Raw genomic sequence first — 5,000 nt, 5'->3', positions numbered from 1 at the left:
GCCGGTCCAAGAATTTCACCTCTAGCGGCGCAATACGAATGCCCCCGGCCGTCCCTCTCAATCATGGCCCCGGGTTCCAGAAACCCACAAAATAGAACCGGAGTCCTATTCCATTATTCCTAGCTGCGGTATTCAGCGGCGGCTGGGCGGCCTGCTTTGAACACTCTAATTTTTTCAAAGTAAACGCTCCGGGCCCCGAGGTACCGGACACCCAGCTAAGGGCATCCGGGGGGCGCCGGGAGGCAGGGTCCGGGACAGGCGGTGGCTCGCCTCGCGGCGGACCGCCAGCCCACTCCCGAGATCCAACTACGAGCTTTTTAACTGCAGCAACTTTAATATACGCTATTGGAGCTGGAATTACCGCGGCTGCTGGCACCAGACTTGCCCTCCAATGGGTCCTCGCCCATGGGTTTAGGATACGCTCATTCCAATTACAGGGCCTCGAAAGAGACCTGTATTGTTATTTTTCGTCACTACCTCCCCGTGTCGGGAATGGGTAATTTGCGCGCCTGCTGCCTTCCTTGGATGTGGTAGCCGTTTCTCAGGCTCCCTCTCCGGAATCGAACCCTGATTCCCCGTTACCCGTGGTCACCATGGTAGGCGCCTAAAGTACCATCGAAAGTTGATAGGGCAGACATTCGAATGAATCGTCGCCGCCGCGGAGGGCGCGCGATCGGCCCGAGGTTATCTAGAGTCACCAAAGCGGCCGGGGGACGAGGCCCGACCCCCGAAGGGGGAGCCCACGCCGCACCCGGATGGGTTTTGGATCTGATAAATGCACGCGTCCCCGGCCCCCGGGGGGACCGGGTCGGCGCTCGTTGGCATGTATTAGCTCTGGAATTGCCACAGTTATCCAAGTAACGGATGGAGCGATCAAAGGAACCATAACTGATTTAATGAGCCATTCGCAGTTTCACTGTACCGGCCGTGTGCACTTAGACCTGCATGGCTTAATCTTTGAGACAAGCATATGTTACTGGCAGGATCAACCAGGTAGCCCCGAGCAGAGTGGTAGAGGAAGAGAGCTCTTCCTCGCTCACGGGTCTCGCGCTGCCGCTCGCGCCCCCGGAGGGGGCGAGGGAGGCGCGGCCGCTCGCTGTGTGGGGTTTTTGCGGGGTTGTGGTCACCGGGAAATGCGACGTGCTTCGCGGCGAGCCCGGCCGAAGAGCGGAGAGCGCCCGCACCGGCGCCGCCCTCCACTGTGAGAGAGCGGCGAGGGAGGCGCGTCGACCTTCGCTGGGCTGCCGGTGGAGGACTTTCGAGGTAGACCGGTCGTCTGAGTCCTTTTCCCAAGGAGCGAGGGAGTGCGGAGGAGGCCCGAAGGAGGCCTCGCTCTGCTGCGGGTCTGAGGCCCGAATCGGGGAGGAACCACCCTGCCCACAACGGTCCGAAGGGACCGGGCGAGGGGCCTACCCCAGGGGCGTCGTAAGTTCCCATCGGTCAGGTGACAGAACAGCAGGGCGCTGCTGCTATCGAAGTCACCCCCGGCAGTCGTTCCTGCTGAGGTGAGGGGCCCGTTTAGAAGAGAACGGTGCACCTTCTGGGGCCGTCGTTCTCCTCTAAGGTCTCCTCTAAAGACTTCCCAACAAGTGCTGAAAACCAAAGTCCACGAAGTTTCGCCTTCGCCGAAACCTCGATGGCAGGTCAGAGAAAACCGGGGTGGGGTGGGGGGGGCCCTATCGGCTGGTGGGGGGGTCCTCCCGCCTGGCGTCGACCCGTTCACGTGTCCTAGTAACCCAAAGTGTCCCAGCGCCCTGTCTTGTGCGTCTTGTGCGTGACTGTAGACATGTAGAGAGCCTTCCTCGTAACGTCCCCGGTGGATGTGTTCTGCAAGTGCCAGGCGAGCCCTCTCCAGGCCGAACGTATTCCTGTTGAGCCTTAAACGAACGTCGACTCTTTGTGCCTTATTTTTCTCTCTCCTTGAGAGTGAGGTGAATCGCCTTTTAGTTGGTTAAAAAATAAAAAAATAAAAAAAGTTTATTCAAGGATAACATCCTAACCCCCCCCCCACAATCCCCCCCCCACACACACACACAGAGGGATTCACTTTCCAATAGAAAATGTATAAAACAAAAAAAATAATAATAATTTAAAAAAATCCTACCGATGACCCCAGGCCAGCCCATCAGCTTCTCTTTAAATAAAAAAAGAAAGAAATTTGTGAAAAAAAAAAAAAACTGCCGCAGACCCCCGGTCACCCCATCAGCTTCACTTTGCGAGAAAAAAAAAAAAAAAAAAAATTAGAGTTAAAAAGTAGACCCCCGGCCATCCCATAGGCTTCACTTTGCAAGAAAAGTAGTAGAAGAAAAAAAATTGAAAAAGAAAACTACTTGTCACCGTAGAACCCCGGTCATCCCATTGGCTTCACTTTGCGAGAAAGAAAGAAAAAAAAAAAACCGCTGACCCACAGCCAACCCACCAGCCTCACTTTGTAAAAAAAAAAATAATAATAATTATAAACAGAGTATATCCCCGGCCATCCCATAGGCTTCACTTTGCAAGAAAAGTAGTAGAAGAAACAAAACTGGAAAAAAAAACTACCTGCCACCGCAGACCCCCGGTCATCCCATTGGCTTCACTTTGCGAAAAAACAAAAACTGATAAAATACTATATACATACCTACATATACACACATATATATATATATATATATATATATATATATATATATATATATATATATATATATATATATATATTTGTCTGTGTGTGTGTGTTAAAGGATATATCATGCTTCTACCAGAAATATCCCAGAGACCCACCATCCCCCAAGTGAGACTTTGTCATCTCATTGGCTTCACTTGGCAAAAAACAAAAACTGAAAAAATAAATAAAAATACCTCGTCCCCCGGCCACCCCATATGTATATATATATATATATATATATATATATGTGTGTGTGTGTGTGTAATTACATATATGTGTTTGAGGTAAAGGATCTATCACGTTTCTACCAGAGACCCACCATCCCCCAAGTGAGAGTTGGACAAGTGTGCCCTAACCTTAACCCAACCATACAACCATAAACCCCTAACTCTAAACCTCAACCTAACCCTAAACCCAATTTTAACTCCACCCCTAACCCCAACCCAAACCCTACCCCCAACCCTAAATCCAACTTTACCCCTCAACCTAACTCCAAACCCTACCCCCAACTTTAACCCCACACCTAACCCCAACCCAAACCCTACCCCAACCCTAAACCCAAATTTAACCCCACACCTAACCCCAACCCAAACCCTACCCTAAACCCAAATCTAACCCTAAACCCCAAATCATAACCTCAAACCCTACCAAGCCTAACCCTAATCCTTTAAGAAAAGACCCACCATCCCCCAATTGAGTGTTGCACGACCATAGTCTCTGTGCCTTTTCTCTCTCTCTCTCTCTCTCTCTCTCTCTCTCTCTCTCTCTCTTGCAGGGTGAGCTGAATCGGCTTGACTGACAAAAACGAAGGAAAACCACCACCTCTAGCCAGAGAGCAGGAAAGCCATCCCCCAGCGAGAGTAGGACGACTGTGGCATGGTGCAGTGTTCCACCCAGCAACAAAAGACCCACCATCCCCCAATTGAGTGTTGGACAACCATGGCCTCTGTGCCTCTCTCTCTCTCTCTCTCTCTCTGTCTCTCCCTCCCTTCCCCTCCTCTCTCTTTCTTGCAGGGTGAGCTGAATCGGCTTGACTTTGACAAAAACGAAGGAAACCCACCACTCCTAAACAGAGAACAGGAAAGTCATGCGCCGAGTGAGAGTTGGAGCAGTGGGCCTCGACGAGGCTTGTGCAGTGTTCCAAAGAGCAAGAAAAGACCCACCATCCCCCAAGTGAGTGTTGGAACCACCAGTGACTCTTTGCCTTTTCTCTTTCTAACCCCCCCCCCCTTCTTACAGGGTGAGCTGAATCGGCTTGACTTTTACAAAAATGGAGGAAACCCACCACCCATAGACAGAGAGCAGGAAAGCCATCCCCCAGCGTGAGAGTTGGAGGAGTGGGCCTCGACGAGTCTTGTGCACTGTTCCAAAGAGCAAGATAAGACCCACCATCCCCCAAGTGACTATTGGTTGTACAGTGCCTCTCTTGAGAGTGAGGGGAATCGGCTTGACTCTACAAAAAGAGGACAGACCCACCATCCCCCAAGTGAGTGTTGGAACCACCAGTGACTCTTTGCCTTTTCTCTCTTTCTCTTTCTTCTCTCTCCTTCTTACAGGGTGAGCTGAATCGGCTTGACTTTGACAAAAATGGAGGAAACCCACCACCCATAGACAGAGAGCAGGAAAGCCATCCCCCAGCGTGAGAGTTGGAGGAGTGGGCCTTGACGAGGCTTGTGCAGTGTTCCAAAGAGCAAGATAAGACCCACCATCCCCCAAGTGAGTGTTGGAGGACCAGTGGCTCGCTTTCTCTTGAGAGTGAGGGGAAACAGCTTGACTCTACAAAAAGAGGACAGACCCACCATCCCCCAAGTGAGTGTTGGAACGACCAGTGACTCTTTGCCTTTTCTCTCTTTCTAACAACCCCCCCCCCCCCCCCTTTCTTACAGGGTGAGCTGAATAGGCTTGAGTTTTACAAAAATGGAGGAAACCCACCACCCCTAGACAGAGAGCAGGAAAGCCATCCCTTGAGAGAGTTGGAGGAGTGGGCCTTGACGAGGCTTGTGCAGTGTTCCAAAGAGCAAGATAAGACCCACCATCCCCCAAGTGAGTGTTGGAGGACCAGTGGCTCGCTTTCTCTTGAGAGTGAGGGGAATCGGCTTGACTCTACAAAAAGAGGACAGACCCACCATCCCCCAAGTGAGTGTTGGAACCACCAGTGACTCTTTGCCTTTTCTCTCTTTCTAAACCCCCCCCCCCCCTTCTTACAGGGTGAGCTGAATCGGCTTGACTTTTACAAAAATGGAGGAAACCCACCACCCATAGACAGAGAGCAGGAAAGCCATCCCCCAGCGTGAGAGTTGGAGGAGTGGGCCTCGACGAGTCTTGTGCACTGTTCCAAAGAGCAAGATAAGAC

At 51.5% G+C, this 5,000-nt stretch overlaps 1 long non-coding RNA gene and 1 pseudogene across 2 annotated transcripts in view; one reads left to right on the top strand and one right to left on the bottom strand.

The window, feature by feature from the left end:
• The window catches only part of LOC147835846 (18S ribosomal RNA), a 1,181-nt pseudogene extending 188 nt beyond the window's left edge, over window positions 1-993 (bottom strand).
• Window positions 994-4,833: 3,840 nt separating this feature from the next.
• Window positions 4,834-5,000, top strand: part of LOC147842905 (uncharacterized) — a 2,624-nt gene continuing 2,457 nt past the window's right edge. For both annotated transcript variants that reach the window (XR_015495045.2, XR_015495044.2), the window contains exon 1: window positions 4,834-5,000. This exon is cut by the window's right edge and continues 106 nt beyond it. This is a non-coding gene — a long non-coding RNA (uncharacterized LOC147842905).

Source organism: Danio rerio, chromosome 7, assembly GCF_052040795.2.
Source record: "Danio rerio strain M-AB ecotype USA chromosome 7, GRCz13ab, whole genome shotgun sequence".
Lineage (NCBI taxonomy): Eukaryota > Metazoa > Chordata > Actinopteri > Cypriniformes > Danionidae > Danio > Danio rerio.
The sequence above is the reverse complement of the archived record's forward strand: the minus strand, read 5'-3'. Positions and strand labels throughout refer to the sequence as shown.